The 21,962-nt window shown below is 40.6% G+C and overlaps 1 protein-coding gene across 1 annotated transcript in view; it reads right to left on the bottom strand.

Moving 5' to 3' along the window:
- The window catches only part of LOC124789317 (zinc finger protein 501-like), a 58,570-nt gene extending 40,262 nt beyond the window's left edge, over positions 1-18,308 (bottom strand). Inside the window, exon 1 of the mRNA XM_047256631.1 lies at positions 18,224-18,308. The gene's annotated coding sequence lies outside the window, so the exon portion shown is untranslated. The remainder of the gene's footprint in view (positions 1-18,223) is intronic.
- Between the last annotated feature and the right edge of the window lie 3,654 nt (positions 18,309-21,962).

Raw genomic sequence — 21,962 nt, 5'->3', positions numbered from 1 at the left:
GAATACGATATTTCGTAATGATGTGGAACGAGTCAAATTTTCCAATACATGACATAATTAAGTTAATTTAACAACATAATTAAGTTAATATAACAACTTTTTATTTTTTTAATTTTTTTTGTTTGCTTGTTTTTTTTCTTTTTTCTTAATTTATATCTAAAAATTCCTCTATGGAGTAGAAGGAGTTGTCATTCAGAAATTCTTTTAATTTCTTCTTAAATACTTGTTGGTTATCTGTCAGACTTTTGATACTATTTGGTAAGTGACCAGAGACTTTAGTGGCAGTATAATTCACCACTTTCTGTGCCAAAGTTAGATTTAATCTTGAATAGTGAAGATCATCCTTTCTCCTAGTATTATAGTTATGCACACTGCTATTACTTTTGAATTGGGTTTAGTTGTTAGTAACAAATTTCATAAGAGAGTATATATACTGAGAAGCTACTGTGAATATCCCTAGATCCTTAAATAAATGTCTGCAGGATGATCTTGGGTGGACTCCAGCTATTATGCTGATTACACGCTTTTGTGCAATAAATACTTTATTCCTCAGTGATGAATTACCCCAAAATATGATGCCATATGCAAGCAATGAGTGAAAATAGGCGTAGTAAGCTAATTTACTAAGATGTTTATCACCAAAATTTGCAATGACCCTTATTGCATAAGTAGCTGGACTCAAACGTTTCAGCAGATCATCAATTTGTTTCTTCCAATTTAATGTCTCATCAATGCACACACCTAAAAATTTTGAATATTCTACCTTAGCTATATGCTTTTGATTAAGGTCTATATTTATTAATGGTGTCATACCATTTACTGTAAGGAACTGTATGTACTGTATTTTATCAAAATTCAGTGAGAGTCCGTTTACAAGGAACCACTTAGTAATTTTCTGAAAGACATTATTGACAATTTCATCAGTTAATTCTTGTTTGTCAGGTGTGATTACTATACTTGTATCATCAGCAAAGAGAACTAACTTTGCCTCTTCATGAATATAGAATGGCAAGTTATTAATATATATTAAGAACAACAAAGGACCCAAGACCGACCCTTGTGGAATCCCATTCTTGATAGTTCCCCAGTTTGAGGAATGTGCTGATCTTTGCATATTATGAGAACTGCTTATTTCAACTTTCTGCACTCTTCCAGTTAGGTACGAATTAAACCATTTGTGTACTGTCCCACTCATGCCACAATACTTGAGCTTGTCTAGCAGAATTTCATGATTTACACAATCAAAAGCCTTTGAGAGATCACAAAAAATCCCAATGGATGGTGTTCGGTTTTCAGATCATTCAAAATTTGATTGATGAAAGCATATACGGCATTTTCTGCTGAAAAACCTTTCTGGAAACCAAACTGACATTTTGTTAGTACTTCATTTTTACAGATATGTGAAGCTACTCTTGAATACATTACTTTCTCAAAAATTTTGGATAAAGCTGTTAGAAGGGAGATTGGACGGTAATTGTTGACATCAGATCTATCCCCTTTTTTATGCAAAGCTATAACAATAGCATATTTCAGTCTATCAGGGAAAATGCCCTGTTCCAAAGAGCTATTACACAGGTGGCTGAGAATCTTACTTATTTGTTGAGAACAAGCTTTTAGTATTTTGCTGGAAATGCCATCAATTCCATGTGAGTTTTTGCTTTTAAGCAAGTTTATTATTTTCCTAATTTCAGAGCGGGAAGTGGGTGAGATTTCAATTGTATCAAACTGCGTAGGTATGGCCTCTTCCATTAACAGCCTAGCATCTTCTAATGAACAAGGGGACTGATGACCTCAGATGTTAAGTCCCGCTGTGCGCAGAGCCATTCTAATGAACACCTGGATCCTACTATATCCACAACATTTAGAAAATGATTATTAAAAATATTTTCAACTTTTGACTTTTTGTTCGTAAAGTTTTCATTCAATATGATGGTAATACTGTCTTCCTGTGCTCTTGGTTGACCTGTTTCTCTTTTAATAATATTCCAAACTGTTTTAATTTTATTATCACAGTTGCTGATTTCAGACATGATACACATACTTCTGGATTTTTTAATAACTTTTCTTAATACAGCACAGTAGTTTTTATAATGTTTGATAGTTTCTGCGTCACTACTCTTTCTTGCTGTCAGATACATTTCCCTTTTCCGGTTACAAGATATTTTTACACCCTTAGTACGCCATGGTTTGTTACATGGTTTCTTACGAGTATATTTAACTATTTTCTTGGGGAAGCAGTTTTCAAATGCATTTACAAAAGTGTCATGAAGTAAATTGTATTTTAAATTGGCATCAGGTTCACGGTACACCTCATCCCAGTCTAACTGCTGTAGGCTTTCCCTGAAATTTGCAATTGTTAAATCTTGACTGAATGTACTACTTTCGAGGACTGCTTAGTACTGCTGAATGGAGCTATGTCATATATTGCAACTAGCTGTGCACCATTTATGGTATCTTTCCTACCAAGCCCTGAAGCTCTACTGTGGACAATGAGAGGGGAGGCATAGATGTAACAGCAACAATGTGGTGTGCCCCATTCCGCAAGACCTCGAACCCTAAATAAACACAGACCAGTTGAAAAAAAAACTGAGATTTCATGAGGTTATGATGTAAGCCTGTGGACTGTAAGACAGAAAACAAAGTCCACAAATTTTTCAAGTGATCAGCCATGGAGGAGCCTGTGACAACAATATCATCCAGATAATTAATGCAACCTGGTAGACATTGTCAACTACTCTAAAAATCATTAGAAAATAGCAGGGGTGCTACCCACACCATATATTGAGAGAGACAAAAAGGAGTATTCAAAACCAGAACTTGCTGAGAATCTTTGTCCACAGGGACCAGCAGATATGCTTCAGACAAATCAATTTTCACAGTTTCTCCTGGTGCGGTAGAGGATATGTATCCTTGATCGACTGCACGTTGACAGTAATACTGAAGTCACCACAGTGGTGAAGTTTACCCAACGGCTTCTGAACTACAACCAGCAGAGATGACCATTCAGCAGCCATAATAGGTTTGCACTGCTCCTACAGATTGAAGTCTGTTCAGTTCTGCTTTCATTTGATCTTTCAGGGTGACAGGAATAGGATGTGCATGACAAAAACAAGGCCGAACCATGGTTTCCAAAGAAATTCGAGAAGAAAAATTCATGGCACACCCTATACCTTCCGAAAAAAAAGGTCCATAAACTTCTCACAGTGTTTCTAATTGAATATACAGCACCTGAACGCACACAAGGTTAGTGACAGAAAATCCGGATGTCCAAAATGCACCCACTCTAATCAAGTTCTCAACACCGGCATCAGCAACCACCAAAAATGTAATGGAACGGACAAGTGACTTGTAAGAGGCAGATAGTGTAAATTGTCCCAGCATTGCAATGTTCTGTATGTTGTAACAGACCAGCTTCTGCATGACCGGTGTCACTGGTGGCAATCCTACAGCGCACAGTGCCCCATTCTAATTATTAGATTTGATTAGTACATTTTCTTTTATGTCAGTCTACCTACATAAATAGTTAAGTTGTGCAAATACAATGTATTTACAAATGATATTGACATAACCCACTTATTATATTTCAAAAAAAAAAATGTCTTCTATTGATTTCTGTTTACAACTTTCCCTATACTGATTGTGTGATATTTGTTATGGCTGTCTACTTTCATACTGATACTGCTATTAACACATTCGATTCTCACAAGAAGGTTTTCCATTCTTCTAATTTTTGAGATTGTCTCTAGTTTAACGTAGGCCTCGAGCATACAGCTAAAATGGCATACAGTTATCCACATGATGATTTTAAGTTTCGTAGGATTTGGTCCATGAAAGATCAAAAATTGTCTGTATTCAAGTGTGGGAATAGGCATGATGCTGAAAATCACCAACCCATTTCACTCCTCTCGACATTCTCTAAAGTAATTGACAGGTTAACGAAACCAGGACTCGCGAAGTACTTAGATGAACACAGCCCACTGAATAATAACCAGCATGGCTCTTTAACTAGTAGAAGTATAGAAACAGTAAGAAATTATTACACAACTAAAATAGTTAGTAATTTTGATAACAACATTACTGTTGTCTGAGTTACTTTAGTGCTCTCAAAAGGTTTCGATACGGGTAGTTATGAAATCCTTTTGGATAAAGTTGGATGTAATGTGGATAAGAGGAACAGAAAATGAATGGTTCAATCATATCTGCAAACTAGATTACAGGTTGTGGAAATCATCAGTTCATGCTAATCATAAAATCAGATTAGTCTGTGACATTAAGAAATCTCTGTTCACTACAAATGACCAAGGACTTAAGTCCTTTCATTCATGGTTTTGTGCCAACAGGCTGGCCCTAAATGTGAAGAAAACATGCTATAGTAAAATTTGGGAAGGCTAGTCAAAACCAAGATCTCCATCTGGTACTGGGTGGAAATGAGCCAAAGGACATGGTGCACAAAACTTAGGTATGTGTGTTGACCAAGACAAACTGAAAATACCATGTACCTAACCTCCCAGAAACTCAGTTCTGCATGTTTTGCTTTGAGAATTATTTCTAAAGTCTGCTTAATACATGTTGCTAGAATGGCTTATTTTGGTTACTTCTAGTCCTTGTAGCTTATGGAATAGTTTTCTGGGGTAAATTAGTAGCTGATTAAATGAAATTTTTACACTACAGTGAAGGGCTATTTGAATCTTGTCACGTAGCTCAGTTTGGACTTTTTTCCCCTCCTTGTACATATACAAATGTGGCTTGATGACGAGCTAGAGTTGGTAATCTGCTAACCAACCCCATCTATCACAGTTATAATACTCGCAACTGTTGGTCCCTCCATACAGAACAACAACCTGCACACTCAAAGACACACGAGTCATGTTGGTGCCGTTCTTTAAAATAATGCACTGCCAACATATACAAAGACGCTGGAGATGGAAACAGCTTTTAGATCATAGTTAAAATCACTTTTTGTTCAGAAGAGTTTCTACAATGTAAATGAATACGTTACCCTGTAGGATTCTATGTTGAGTTCCTGTGATTCTGTTAACTGCTGGTGGAGCTATAGCACTGTGTTGGTCTTTGCAAAGAATGATTTTGCTGTTGGTCTTCTGTATCCTCTGTTTTAGATGCAGCGCGACACACCTTTGCTGAGAAAATTTCTGGTGCTAACCTAATTGTGATGGTTATATTATATTCTTAGCAGGTTTCATATCCTTGTGCTTTATACCTTTTAGCGGTGCTACACAATATGCTATTGTGTTTTAAATCAAAGTTTCACATTTTACCGACATTACTGATTGACTTATTGTGTATTTTGTACTTTTATGCAGTGTCATGTGATTTGTTCATATGTTTTCACTTTTTCAGAAGCAGTTTTATTTTCAAAATTTCTTTTTCATTTATTTACTTATTGACTGCACATGTTGCACTCACAATCTAGATTTTTTATTCTCCATTCAAGCATGACTGAGGGAGTTTGCTACTCCAGTCTTAATGTAGTGGACTCACATTCAGAAGGACTGGAGTTTATCCTCAGTCCAGCCATTCTGACTTGGGTTTTCCATAGTGTCCCCTTGTAGCAGAGGTGAATGCTATGATGGTTCCTTTGATGAGGTCATAGTAGATTTCCTGCCATATCCTCATCTTATCCTACCTTATTTTGTAAAAATTTATATGTAAATATTTCTGTATGATGCTGACATATCCAATACTATTGTACCAAATGGTCCACAGACAAATAAATAAAATAATGAATAAATTTGTGTGTAGGTTTATTAGTAGCAAGATTAGACTGCTATTATAACTGTCCGCTTATCTAACTGATATTTGACTGTCACACTGTCACTTATATACTAAGAACATATACTTCGTTATTGGCTTACCCATATTTGGAGACTTGTTTTTACAGTTCTTATTATCCTCCATATTACATGAGAAACATAGCTTGTGGATTATCCGTACATATTGGCATTTTTGAGACTTACTCAGATATTATCAATGACAAATATGCTCTAATGTATCCAGTTTGTACCTTTACGTCATGCAAGTCTTGTTAGTAATACTGCTGCTAATTTTGTTGTTTAGGGCCTCATGGTGGCGTATTGTATCACTGAAAAAGTAGTGTGGAAAATAAATTGTAGATGAAATTACAGCTGACTGTTCTTGATACTTTCTCCATGTTCGCATGCAGGTGCCATCTCAGTTTATTATCCATCTAGATGCCTAAGAATTTCGTACACAGAGCCTCACTCAGAGTGTGCCAATTGACCTCTACTTCTGTTGTCTGCAAATCAGTTTTATTTGCTTGAAATTGCATTATACCAATCTTTGTAAGATCAGATGTTAAACTTTAAGACAAATATTGACATTTCAGAAGTGTTCTTCAATGTCTCAGGTAAGTTATTTACAAAGGCCAAGAACAGGAGGAGCCAATTGCCAAATATTGTGGAAAAACAATATTTAAAGATGTCCACTTTGAATTCAGTCTTATTTCTATTGTAGCACTTGTCAATGTGACCCTCTGTTTTGTATTGTTAATACATGACTCCACCATTTAATGCCGTATCGTTTTAGTTTCCCTAATGGAATTTATGATCTACATAATCACAGAATTTGGTAAGATCACATAAAATGGCAACAGCACAGCTTTTCTTGTTTTATTAAACTAGAACTGAGTTTTTGTGGATATCTACTAGTTCCTCTGTACAGAAGCTCTTATAGAAGCTGAACTGAGCTGCTGTTGACAGATTGTCAGAGAAGTGGTTCAATGCTCTGTTGTGATACCTTCTCAAAGCTGTTAGATCGCATGGAAAGGAGAGAGATGGGTCCATAACAAGAGGTCACTTGTTTATCTCCACTTTTATAAATGAGTGTACTACCACATACTTCAATATTTCAAGACCTATACCTTGACCCACCATCTGGTCGCAAAGGTAACTCAGACAAGGCATTACCAAGTTGGCACAAGACAGTGCCATCTCTGGCAGTCAGTAATTTTACTCCTGATGACAATGGTAGAACTAGCCACAAAAACTCGAGAATTTTATTGGAATTGATGTGGCTTCAAAACCGAGAAGATTTTTATCTTGGCACAAGACATTAGTACTTTCACTGAAATAGAAATTTAAGAATTAGCCTATTGCTTTTCAGTGACCTAATGATTCTTGTGACTTCTATAATATATGATTTGTCAAAACTGCTGTTTGATGGTGCATTCAATGCCTAACCAAGTCCAATAAATCTGCTTTCTATGTTCACACCCCTCCCCTCCCCCCCCCCCCCCCCCCCCCCATGTTATCAGCTACTATAGGAACAATTCACTGAATATGGTAGCCAATCATTTGAATTTAATATCATCTCTCACAATGCTAATGTTAGAAAGAAGAGTTTAACAGAGTTTGTTCCATTCTTAATCATGTTCCAAAGCACTTCACATATACAAATTTCAGGACATCATTTCAGCAGTGAAATAGGAATGCTGAATGTGTGTGGCTATAACTTCTACTTCAATGCAGCACAGATATGGAGGAGGTAGAGATTAAGACACAAAGGAATTACGACATGTAGCTGCTAGTGGACACTGATTTATGCCAATGGAGAAAGTTTAAAATTTATGCCACACCGGGATTTGAACCCAGGCCTCCTGCTTACTAGGCAGATGCTCTGACCACTTTTTTTTTAAGTACATAATTTTCAACTGACATTTAAAAGTAATAAAACAAACTAAAATTAATTACAGGTTCCTTGGAATTTTAGAAAAAATCCAAGTCTAAACCAGATAGTGATGTTCGTCACTTGATCGTATTTGTTTTTCAAAGATCAAATTGTCTCTCATTTCTTCATGTTCTGAATCGCATCATCGAAAATGGAGTTCACATGACCACTGAGCCATCTGGACACAGTGGTCATTGCAACTGCACAGACTTCCCTAGCATGCCTCTCGTCAGACCCAAATTCTCAACTTACCTGCAAACTACTGATGTAGTGCTCCTGCCCATTATCCTCATTATTCGTAGCGTTTTGCCAAATCCCATAAGAATTCGAATGTGGTGTGAATCTGCACTGACGAGATCACTGGCCAATCTCCCCTTAATTGTATATGTAGAGTCTGCTCTTTTGTACATGTCAGAAAGAACACACACCATTTTGATCATACAGCCACTATCAGTCAAGATACAAAGGAATTATGAAATGTAGCTGCTAGTGGGCACTCATTTACATTAATGGGGAAATTTGAAAAACTCCTGCACTGTGCTGATGTTTATCGAACAATTCTTTATTTTTTAATTCTTATATTCCATGTAGGGCTATCTTGCAGTTATACCTGAAATAAGCTTTGAAAAATGTGTTCCGACTCTACCTACATCAAGTGAATCGCTTACTAAGTGGATACAAAGGATTTGAAACAAATAGCAAAGAAGGAATACAAATATAGAAACACTGAAATTCTGAGCTCCTGTAATGGGCATTTTGAAACCACAGTGCTAGAAATTCGTGGAGAGATCACAGTAATGCATAGAGTTTGCTGGTAATTTAACATTATTCATTAAAATGTGTGATGAACTTTTTTAAAAATTTTATATCCTACATAATAAAATAAACCATGTGGAGATTTCAACTTAACTTGTGGCATCTCTGGCGCAGAGTGCCCTAACTTTGACTCTTATTTCTTTGGACTGCTTTTGTTCTAGCTGCTTCTCGGAGTGTAACTTCTTGTTCTTCCACGTTTGATTGTTTTGTCTCAGTGATTAATAAATCTACTTAGTGTGTGTTATTACTGACCAACCATATGTGATAACCACAGTGGTGACCCCAACACCATCATCATCATCGTCTCATTGCGAGTTTTTTGTGCTTGTTTTCGTCATTTATGAACTTCATGTGCCAGCCCACATTGCTTCCGCCCCAATGGATCTACCAGTGTCTTTCGGTGCAAGTGCCACATACCCTATTAACCATGCTTGGGAGCTTGGGACCACGAGTGGTCAAATGTATCTAATGTGACTTTGGTTAAAAGTGAACAATTACTTATGCCCGGCCATGCCGACGGCCACCTAACCTTAACCAGCTCAACATGGCCGTCTAGTGTGGCAGCACAACAGCCACAACATTAACAGTGCACGCCGCCTAATGACATTGTGGATGACCTTCCAGTTAAAGACATTGCGGTTTATCCTTCATCAACGCCTTTATCTTCAGAATGGTTTGACATGCCAAAGAAGATCCAGAACCGCGAATCAAACATTTCTATGCACAGGATTGCACATTCTTGCGGTTCCCAGGTCAGCCTCCCCTTGGCTGCACTTCGACTGCCTTCCGCCCACTGTTGCAACGGCACTGGCTGTTATACCCACGCCGTGTTCTTTGTCAGGCCTGCTGTTGGGACACACCATGGCGACCTTTATGCCCACCACCTCTACACCGTGTGCTGCATGCGGCCGCCGCCCCACGCAGACCTCGGGCAATGTACCATTCACCGCTACTGCACTTCCAGTGTCGGAGGCATCCTGCTCTGATTGCACATATCTCCGACTGCTGGTGCTGCCTCAACATGTATTACCCGGCAGGTTTCCCAAGCTACCTGCTCATCCGAACCTCAACAGAAACTTGCACAAGTATTAGACAGCAAAAGCACTGCTCATCAAGTGCTTTTGCCGCCCTCCAGCGGAGACCATCCACCACATTATTCACAACGAGCTTCTCAACAACCGCACTCCTTCCCAGCTTTGGCGGCAGCTATGTGTATTAATTGACGATCAAGCCTTACCTGATGTCGCATTTTGGACCCTGTGGATGGTCAAAAAGCCTTCAGATCTGCAAATACATCTACTGCCTCACGTCACCGATCTACTTGAGGTTTGTTTATGCATGGCAGATCGGGCTTAGACTATCATTTGTCACCAACACCGCCTGTCATGGATGACATCTCCATCACCCTCAGGTGGCACACCTGCACCTTCGGTTCTGCGCCCTGCCGGCAGAGACCAGCGCACTCGCATTAGGGCCTCAGCTGCCAGTCAAGAGCTGCCACCTAGCAGTCTAGAGAAGGTACTGCCTACAGTTTCCTGACGGCCGCTGACCTCGCTTGAGCAGCAACCCGATTGGTTACCAGCCCCAACGCAATCAGCTGTGGCCCCCTCTCACTCCGCACTGCCCTGCTTACTGGCCTATCTGCTGTGCTGGTTCCATGCTACTAGCGGGGATGCCACCCGCAACTGTTGTGCACCTTGCGCGATACCCAAACAATTCTGGCGGGCATGTTTAGGTGCCACATCCCGCCATGTTCCTTCACGGCGCCTACTGTCCGACACTGCACCACTCGCTTCAGTGACGCGATGTCTCTATGCCACAGACACGTCATCAGGCATTCGCTTTCTCGTCAACAGTTAGCGTTATGCCGGCCAAGCATGCTGGTGACACTTTAACCTACTACCTTCTCCTTGATTGCTGATAATCATTCTCCTATTGCAGTCCATGGCTCCATCATGATGTCGCTTCCCCTATCACCTGTCCACACCTTCCCTTGGACTTTCCATGTTGCTGATGTGGATGAACCTGTGATCAGGCTTGGATTTTCTACATTGTTATGACCTTTCACCAGACCTGCAAGCCGCCATCTGACTCTACTGTTCCGTGCTCGCATCAGTTCAGGACGACTTTGCTCTATGCCTCCTTGGCTACGCTTTCCACATGTGCATCCCTGCTTAAGCGCATTACTGCACAGTTCACTGACCTGTCAGACGTGCACTCACAAATCAACAAACTCTGCATCCAGAATGCTGCTTTATGCACCCGCATTGCCTCTACCTCTGCTGAGTTGTCAATACATCGTCTATCTGCAGAACTGCAACGAGGCAACCCAACATACGCCTCTACCACGCCTTCTCACCAACCTGCTCCTGTGTCGAGCATTCAACCGCTTGCTGTCATTTTCGCATCGCTGCGGACGAATCTCCAAGATGCACCTGCATGCGCCCCTCCTGATTCTTTGCACCGGGTCACTCCTTCACCATGCCTTCCATCATCTACTAGAGCCAACGTCCCACCTATGCCGCCTCGGTTTACCAAGGTCAGTGAAGCAACTTTGCCTGCGGATCTCTTCTTGACCCCTCTTGCTGACCACCCTTCGCGAGTATTGGCCATCAGTAATGGCACTTTTTGTAGGATTTTGCACCACCAACGGTCCACCTGTTATAAGCCCAGACGCCTTAACACTTCCAAACTTCTGCGCGCCAAGGCAATAATTCAGGATCTGTTGGTTTTGGGCGTCCTCCACCCCTCCGATAGCAACTGGTCTTCAGCCATTCACCTTGTTCCTAAAAACGACGGCACCTTACGCATGTGCAGGGACTACAGGTCACTTAACACTTGCATCACTATTGATATCTACCCAATTCCTCATATACAGGATTTCACGCAATTACTATATGGTTTTAATTTTTTTCTCTGTTGCAGATTGTTCCAAGGCATACCATCAGATCCCTGTGCATGCACCGGGCATTCCTAAGACGGCCATCATCACACCCTTCGGCCTATTTGAATACTGTTACACACCTTACGGATTGAAAAATGCTGCGCAAACATGGCAGCAGTTCATTGACTCCATTCTGCTCCCTTTGCCATTTGCTTACGCTTACTTAGATGATACAGTGATCTTTTCTTCCTCCGCTGAGGAGTATCAAGTTCACCTTGATGCCATTCATTCGGTCCTCACTGCCAACCGTGTCGTGATCAACCATGGTAAATCTCAACTGTGTTCCACATCAGTGACCTTCCTAGGCCATACCGTCTCCGCCGACGGCCTCTGACCGATAAGTTCTCATGCCAAAACCATACTTGATATCCCTCTCCCCAAGGATTAAGCCCAGCTCCGTCGTTTTCTGAGTATCGCTAATTTTTATTGCCACCATATTCCTCAGGGTGCCTCCAACCAACTGGCCCTCACCAATGCCCTCTTTGGCAAGAACACCACTGGGAAATGGAAGTTGGAGTGGACCAAACCCATGCTCGATGCATTTTGTAACCTTAAAACTGCCATCGCCAATGCTGTCACACTCGCCCACCATAATCCTGAGGCCCATGTCTCAATCGCTACAGATGCCAGTGACTCAGCTGTGGGCGCTGTTTTACACCAGCACACCGGTGATTCCACCCAATCCCTCCACTTCTTTTCCAAGAAACTAACTAAGAGCCAGTGTAAATGGTCAGCTTTCGACCATGAGTTCCTCGCAGTGTACGAGGCAATTTTCCACAGTGACCTGAAGGGGCGACCTATCTTGATCTACAGGGTGGAAAGTATTTAAACCGACAAACTCTGGGAGGTTGTAGGGGACATCAAAACAAATATTTTTCCCTAATGTCATTTTCTCATATGAGGATTATTTAAACCAATGGAGGCTGTATTACGATCTTCAGTTGTAGGCAACTGCTGTCCACCAGTGTAGTAGTGCATTGTCTGTTTATTAATGGAGTGATTCACCTGGAGTTCGTACACTGATATGGTTGGTGCATACTACGTAGCGCACTACAAGGGATAAGCTGCACAACGGGTTTATCAACAACAATACCCTAATCCCCGTATCCCGCATCATACAACCTTTGCTGCTGTGTACCAACAGCTGTGTGAGACTGGATCATTTAGAAGATTACCTGGACAGGGACGCCGTCACATGGTAAGAACGCTGCAATATGAGGAAGCTATCTTGCAGCATGTGGAGCGGGATCCTTCCATCAGCACTCGTGCAATGGCACGTAACATGGGGACGAATCAGACAAATGTAAGAACAGTCCTTCAAGAGCAATTGTTATGTCCATTTCACTTACAGCGTGTCCACAACCTGGAACCAGCTGATTATCCACCCAGAGCACAGTTCTCGCAGTGGTACCTGGAACATTGTGAAATGCATCCTATATTTCCATTCTCTGTGTTGTTTACCGATGAAGCAACGTTCGGGCGTGATGGAGTCTTCAACATGCACAATTCGCATGTTTGGAGTGAGGATAATCCATATGCCACAGTTACTAAAGTGCGCGTCATTTATGACAACGGCCGAGTTTAGGTTAGTTCTGCGCATCTGACGTCACAAAACACAGTCAGCCAATGAACAGAGAACGACGTTGACAGAGCTCGACTGCAGTGCAGAGCACGGACGAGTGTCTTCAGTTTTAGAAACGTTCAGTCATAAATAAAGTAATTGAACAAAAGCAATGTCTTGATAGCAGACTTTCTTTTATAGAAAGTTTGGAAAAAGCATTCTTTATACAAATTACTTCACATTCTATTAATTAATTAAACCAAACAAGCAATAAGCCTCCTAATTCAGGCAATAGCAAGGGAAGGTGTTTGTATCATTCTCACTAACGGCTTTTTTGCAATAAAAAATAGCGGTAATTGCTTATTTCCTATTGTACTTCAACGACACGTGAGTAATTCATAGTCATACCGACAGTGTTTGTCGGTATTTTGCATGATATTTTAAAGTCCTCCGGTAGATCAATTGAATGACGAGCTGGGTTAGCGTAATGGTTAAAGTGTTTCGCTGATAACCGAAAGGTTCTGAGTTGAAACCTTGTTTGGTGCCTAATATTATCTTTATTTAAAAACAATATCGAAGTGTCTTACTTCATGAATTTTATTCATTTGAATGTAATTTTTTGAAATTTCTAGTGGCAACTAAAATCAACCATACGGAAAGTATACGCTATGGACTTTTACCTCTGAAAATTCTTCAAAATTTCAAGCAATGGTTTACTACATCTAATGCTATACAAGAACTGTGTTGAACATCGAAACAAAATTAAGTCATTTATAGGAGGGAGGGGGGGGGGGGGGGGGGGGGGGGGGGGGAAGGTATCAGTCAAGAAGATGTGTAAAAATCAAATTTTTGAGCAAAATAGTTTTTGTGAAATCAAATGATAATGTGTGTCAAAGCAGTCGAAACACCATATTGTCTGCACAGGCGAGCAGTGCAGTCACGAGAAAATCGGGCACAGCATGGAATGCGGGGAGCACATCTCTGTAGCAGTGAAAGGGTTAATGCGGCCGTGGTGGCTTTTATTTCATAAACTGTGCGCTCCTCCCTAAACATAAGTTTGCGAACTATACTATGGCGCTGCTTCTCTTGGTGCGTGCAACTGGCAATGCAGCAATCTCCCTCGTCTGGGAGGGCATGCGCGAACCGCCAAGATAAAAGAATTGAACTATAGTGCTCATCAAGTGCGGTTCTTCATTAATGTGTGGGTCGGTGTTGTTGGGGACTGTTTAATTGGGCCGTATCTGCTACCTAGGCCATTAAATGGCAGGCACTATTACAATTTTCTCGCCAGAGCATTGCCGAAATTTGTGGAAGACGTCCCACTCCCTACAAGACAACGCATGTGGTTCAAACATGACAGAGCACCGGCACATTTCAGTCATCGTGTACATCAATTCCTGGACCGACGGTTCCCATAAATGTGGATTGGCAGAGGTGCTCCTGTACCAAGGCCTGCTCGATCCCCAGATATGTCCTCTCTTGAACTTTTTTTTGTGTGGGGAGAGAATCACAACCTTGTTTACACAAACTCCTGTTGCATCAGAAGAGGATCTGGTTGCCCGTGTCAGAACATGATCCTACAGTGTAATCTTTTTTTACATGTCAATGGAGGCATTTTTGAAAATCTACTGTAACTGAAATTGGGTTGTGTTAATGTGTTGTCTCTTGGTCATAAAAAAAATAGAAAAGTGTCTGTTGGTTTAATTAATTTGCTTCCCGTGAAATCTCCCTCTACTGGTTTAAATACTCCTCATAGGAAAAAATTACATTAGGGAAAAATATTTGTTTTGATGTATCCTACAACATCCCAGAGTTTGTCAGTTTAAATACTTTTCACCCTGTATACAGATCACAAGCCACTCGTAGATGCTACTTGTTATCCTTCCGCCGAGGTGTTTCCGCCAATGGACTACATCTGTCAACATTCTTCAGACAGGTGCTATATTCACGGTGTGGAGAACATTGTGGCGGACTACCTTTCCGGCACCTGCACGCAAACCGCACCACTGAATCTGGAAGAGCTCGCCCGACTTCAGGCCAAAGATGATGATATACAGCGAATAACATCAGAAGAGTCATTGCTCTCTGTTCAGCCCCACATACTACAAGGGTTGACGATCCCTGTCCTTTGTGACACCTCTACAGGCACACCCTGCCCCCTGGTCCCTACTGGCTTGCACAGCTTGGCCAATCGTGGAATGCAAGCTACGACACGGCTGTTTAAGGAGCGTTTTGTCTGGCCAGGTATGAAGCACAACTGCTGCACTTAGGCCCATGCATGTGTCCCGTGCCAGCGCAGCAAGGTTGGCAGGTACACTCAACCTCCATTGGGCAAGTCTGACATTCCAACAGGGAGTTTTTGGCACTTCCATATTGACATCATAGGTCCCCACCCTCCTTCCAAGGGTTACAGATACATCTTATCAATCATCGACTGTGACCCACTGGGTTGAGGTGGTTCCTCTTATCGACATCATGGCCGAGGCCATAGCATGCTCTTTCATCTGGGTGTAGGTTGCTCGTTTCGGCTGTCCCCCGTCTCTCACGACCGACCAGGGATGCCAGTTTCAGTCCATCCTCTTAGCACGACTCTGCGGCGTTGCCAAATTTCACACCACGGCTTACCACCCGCAGGAGAACGGCCTGGTCGAACGGTGTCACCGCACATTGAGATTCTATACGGTGAACCCCTCCTCTTTCCCACCGAGTTCGTGAACGATTCACTATCAGCGACTACCGTGGATCTTCCCACTCTGGTTGACCGAGCTCATACGTACATCGCATGCCTCCGCACCCACCTTCCATTCCCTCACTCCACCCCACCTATGTTCATCCACAAGGACCTCGCTTTGTGCGACTGTGATGCTGCAGGATGACATTGTGTGAGCAGCCTTGCAGCCGTCTTATTCGGGCCCTCACCATGTACTACATCATGGTACGAACACGTTCATCATCCATCTACATGGACGCCCACAGACTGTGTCTGTTAATCAACTGAAACCAGTGTCGTCACTCACTGACCTGCCTTCGGCCAATATTTCTCCGCCTGCGCAGCTGTTGGAACCACGGGACCCTTGCACCGCAGATCCCGACGCGCCTACTTCTCGCACTAGACGCCGCCTCCAACCGCTGCACTGGCATGAAGATTATGAATTCTTGTGACGAAGCTTTCCTCTGCCTTACTCGCCGCTACGGGGGGGGGGTGTTGAAAAATGTGTTCAGACTCTACCTAGGGCCTACATCAAGCGAATCGCTCACTAAGTGGATACAAAGGATTTGAAACAAGTAACTTATCAAAGAAAGGATATAAATATAGGAACACTGAAAGTTAGAGATCCTGTAATAAGCATTTTGAAACTACAGTGGTAGAAATTCATGGAAAGATCACAGTAATGCAGAGTGTTTGTTGGTAATTTAAAATTATTCATTAAAATGTGTGATGTACTTTTTAAAAAATTTTATTACCTACATAATAAAATAATGTGGAGATTTCAATTTAACTTGTGGCATCTCTGGCGCAGAGTGCCCTACCTTTGACATTTCTTTGGACTGCTTTTGTTCTAGCATCTTCTCGTCATGTAACTTGTTCTTCTGTTATGTTTGTTCATTTTGGCTCAGTGATTAACAAATGCATATTCAATACTTAGTGTGTGTTATTACTGACCAACCATACGTGATAACTACAAACTCTTTTAGAAATACCATTCTGAAGCAATACATAGGCCTTTGCCCTCATAAAATTTGTAGTAGTGTACACGCGAACTACCATACACTCAAAGTATACATCCTCTCCACAAGACACAGAGAACACAATGTAATGAAACGTTTTACCTACATGTATGTAATTTTTCGGAGTACTAGGAGAAAGCACAGTATAAGGGTTCAAATCAAAATGTTGTTAAAGCTCTCAGAATTTTCCACTGGACACTGTCAATATAAACAGCACTCAAATATGAGTACAGTTATTTGGTTTTTGATGTTGCACAGTGCCTCCTCTTTTCACGTCTTAGAAGAATATTTTTTGAATAAACAAATTGAAACTTTCACCCTGCCAGTTCGTTAACTATAATACCGATTTATTTGCATACACCTTTGCATCTAGATCTATACTCTAGAAACCACTGTGAAGTGTACAGCAGAGCGTAGGTCTCACTGTACCATCCAAGTATGAAATGTGGGAAAAATCAGCGTTTAAATGCCTCTGTGCATGCTGCAATTATTCTAATCTTATCCTCACGATCTGTATGCGAGCAATATTTAGCAGTGTGTCAAGGGACCTATGATAGAATATAGTTAGCAGAGGTTAACTCGTTCCACATCATTACGAAATATCGTATTCATGATCCATGGAACCAGTATTAATCTAATCTAACTCAGCTGAAAATTTATTGTAGAATCTGATAGGTCAAGGAGCTTCCTTCAGTTTTAATGACTTCAGTCATTCTCAATGCCACTAACACAAATATCTCTTACTCATCTCTTCAGTGGTACGAGAAACAATGTCGCCTTTACATACACCTAGAATTTCCTCGAGTATTGTGAAAAATCATTTAATAACATTCAGATACAGTAGTCACTGAAGGCTTCAAGTGTTGAGTCTATCGAGTGCAAAACAGGTTTCATTCAAAATCTACCTATAGCCTATGTTTTATTTTATATACACATTATTCAGTAGTGTGTTTCTTTAGAAGTTTATCACTGTCACTGTACACCAAGGAGAATTTCTCCCATTATGAACTGTCCTACTGGGCACACACCTAAAAGCACATAGTCAACTATTCATTCAAACTTTAGCCGTGGTTTCTCTACATGTTCCTGTCCTTAATTAAAAGTTTCAAATTCCTCACAGAGGTATGGCACTATCCTTTCTCTGTCTGGTTTCCTGAACGTTTAAATCTTTCTGCTTGTTTCTTTATAGATTTCGGCTGCTTTATGTTCGTAGTTGTAAACCATCAAATTATATATAATTCACTGGGCGTCCTAAATAACTTATTCATACAGCCGGGATTCCGATGCATTACGACTAACTTTTCTATAAGAATGTGCTGCACTACTGTCGAACTGACTTCTCTACTGTGACATGTACATTCCCGCGCGGTCTCTCTGTTGACGCGACGTCGTACGCAGTCTAACTAGTTTCCGGCAACTAGAGTAGCAGTGACACTTAATAAATAAGAAATATTACGGCTTAAACATACCCTTCCCTTCCTACTCCTGTCAACTTCAGTGACACATACCACTTCCAAATATGTCACAGATTTTACTGTTACTTGTTATGATTACAGTTGCACATCAACTTTGACTTTGGCGTTGTTAAAAAGTTAGATGTGCTTCAAATGCTTTGAAAACTTGCACTGGTATGTCGCACCAGTTTTCTCCATTCGCACCAGCCAGCTTGCATATAGAAAAAAAATCTTATGTTTATCTTTTTATCGTTTCCATGCACCTGTTATAAAGTTATGGTATGTTGGTAGTTTCATTTATATGGTGAGAAATAAATAATTCTTTTTACCAGAACCCAAGAATGCCGACGCCGATTTGATAATGAGTACACAGGAATCATTGTAATCACTATTTCAATTTCGCTGTGGCAATTTAAATACGTTTTTTAATGAATACTCATCATCGAACGACACCGGTATGGAAATATCGCTTGGAAGTGGAATCCCAATTTACTACAGCAAATGTTAGCACTGAGATGGCATTATATCATTACGTTTTGGGATTGTCTGGTAGTGAAGTTAAAAACTGCAAACCGAAATAGACAACAAAGAACCCATCTACTTTGCTCCGAGAGACGCGTGGTCTTACTGGAACGAGAGGAACCGGTGATTTCTTAAGAACTATATTTCTCCAACAGCTACCAACCAATGAGCACTCTATACTAGCAGCTACTCAAAATATAAATCTCGAAGTAGTGGCTTCTACGGCCGACAAAATTGTAGAGATTACGGCTATTATTCAGGTGGTGTATACTATGGAAACTATTTCGTCTCTATCTAAGGATGACAGATTTTCCCGTATGGAAAGACAGATTTCTAAACTAACGACCCAGATTCAGAAAGTGCGAACTGGGACACGATAGAGAAGCAGATCGATATCATCGCAGCGCGCACAGGAACATTCCGTATTTGATATCATTATAAACAGAACGTGAAGAAATGCACACCACCACGTTCATTTATTTCTCAACAGTCTGCGAACGCTCAGATGGAAAACTAGTACGCTACTCGCTTGTCGCAGCACAGGGCGAGGAAGGTGAATCATCTCACCGTCAGTCCAAAACGGATCGCAACACTCATAGATTTTTGGTCGTTTCCAGAGCAGACCTTTCCTTATTGCCAGCAACAGTATTAGATCACAAAAACCTTCAGAAACGGCAACTCTCTGTTGCCACCAGTTCCATAATACATGTCTATGGTGAAAGACTACTGAACACCGAAACAGACCTTCGACGAAAATTTTCCATGGCCATTTCTTCTTGTAGATGTTCGCCGAACAGTTTTTTGCGCCAGTTGTGACGTACAATTTTGATATATATATATATATATATATATATAAATTTTCGGTGCCTACAGTGTCACGCCTTTCAGTGTCACACAAATTTTTATTTTTAAAGGGGATCACTTAAGACTATTTCCATGGGTTCGCCCCTCAAATTTCTCGCTCATATCACAAAAATTGTCGTCTGATGTAGTACAAACTGAAAAAATAAATTCCTTTTAAAGCACAGTTTCGTATATAATTTATATTCAAAACCTTACACCTGTGTCACAGAACAAATCCTACATCGAGAATACTTTACACGAGTTTAAGGGAAAAAATGCTTCCGATAATTATTACAGTATTTAAAGAACATCAAAATATAAACAGTACATGAGACTATGTCAATCAATTCAACTGTAAAAAGCTAAGGAACATATTATTAGCAAAATGAGAAATATGCAAAAGTGAAATCAGAATGGCTGAAAGAGAGCGCAGTAACATGAGCCATAAACGAATAAGAGCTAAGCAACTAAGCAAATAAGAGAATAGGCAAAAATGAGAATGCAACAAACTGAGAGATGGCCGAACTCCGTCGGCACTTATATACGGTTGCGCTCGTGACGGCACCTCGCGGCCCGTACGCAACACGCGCGCCTGCTATCGCAATGCACTCTTAGCGCTCGCGGCGGCGTCTAGCGGCTCGTACGCAAGTTGTGCGATTGCTGTCGCAGGTCGACCCTTAATCTATGCTGTTACACAGTGTCGTTACTTGATATTAAGTCATAAAAGTTGCTCTATCTGTAGACGTGCCTGCTGACAGTTTAGTGTTTTTGATCGACCCACAGAATGAATATCGAGATTTTGTAAAGAGATATCCTGTCATTCTCATGGAGAAATCTGATAACAATTTTTCTGAAATTAATGTGCAACATACAATCACAATGACAGTACCTCCACTGCATGCACAAGCCACAAATCACCTAAAAAATTGGCGAAACCAAAATTTGAATTTCAGAAGATGATCGTCATGCCATATGTCGTCTTCCAAAAGGTCCTTGTCAGTTTCCCTTCATCTCATTCCAAAGGAAGATTGAACTTGATGTCCCGTGGAGCTATAGAGTTTTAAATGCTATCACAGTCCCAGACCGCTATCCAATACAGTATTTACAAGATTTCAACTGTAAACTGCACAACAGAAATATATTCTCTAAAACTAACCGTATGTGGGCTTATCACCATATTCCTGTCGCAAAAGCAGATGTACCTAAAACAGCTCCATTTGGACTTTTCGAATTTTTAAAGATATCATTAGGTCAAAATAATGCAGCGCAAACATGTCAGCAATTTGTTCATACGATTTTGAATGATTTCCCTTTGATGTATTCCTATTTAGATGATATTCTTGTTGCTTCAGCGTCAATTAAAGAACACACAACGCATCTGCAACAGCTTCTTCAATGGCTGGCTAAATATCATATTAATATAAAAGTGGGAAAATGCATTTTTGGAGAGAAAGAGATATCATTCTTGGGTTATCGTGCGTCACACCAAGGAATTCCATGATCGGAAGAAAAAGTGAAAATACTGAAGGACTTTCCTAGTCCTAAAATACTTTTAGATCTTCATCGTTTTTAGGACTGGGGTATTTCTACCGATGATTCCTACAGCACACTGCAGAACTCTAACAGTCTTTGCTAACTTGTGCAAAAACACCAACAGGAAACTTAATCGCTCTGTTACATGGACCATTGAAGCAGGTAAATCGTTCAAAAAGTGAAAAGAAGAATAAAACTCAGCTTGCTCATCCCTCAACCGATCTTTCCTTAATTTTCCTAATTTTAATGGCTGATGCTTCAGACTATGCTATAGATTCTTCGTTACACTAATTGCAGGAAGGAACATCTGAACCACTTGTGTTTTTCTCCAGTCTCTCACTGATACACAACGTAATTTTATTACCTGCAACTATGAATTCTTAGCAGCATATTTGATAGTCAAACATTTTTTTTTTTTTGTTATCAGTCGAAAGGCAGAGAATTCACAGTATTCACAAAGCATAAGTCATTAACCTTTGCCTTTAAAGACACCCAATCAATTGCTCAATTTGGAGTTTCTTGGTCAATTCACCACAGATAATCGATACCTTCCTGGAGGAGACAACATTCTTGCTAAGACATGTTCCAGAATGAAGGAAACATACTGGATTAAAAACTAATGCACCATAATTATTTACACAAAATACAAACAACAGGCACATGGTACGAATAAATTAGCTACTGTAATTATGAAGTAATTAACGATTAAAGTTCCAATATTTCAAGTCATCGGAAGGCAGCTATTTTTATGTTTTTTAAGTCAGAAATTGTTTGTCCTCCAGAGAGAAATATGACACCATGATTTTTCAGTCAGAATCAAACATGCTCGCGTTCTAATTGGTATTAGTTAATTGAG

The sequence above is a fragment of the Schistocerca piceifrons genome, chromosome 3 (genome assembly GCF_021461385.2).
Source record: "Schistocerca piceifrons isolate TAMUIC-IGC-003096 chromosome 3, iqSchPice1.1, whole genome shotgun sequence".
Lineage (NCBI taxonomy): Eukaryota > Metazoa > Arthropoda > Insecta > Orthoptera > Acrididae > Schistocerca > Schistocerca piceifrons.
Note: the sequence above shows the minus strand (reverse complement) of the source record. Positions and strands in the feature narration are given on the sequence as shown.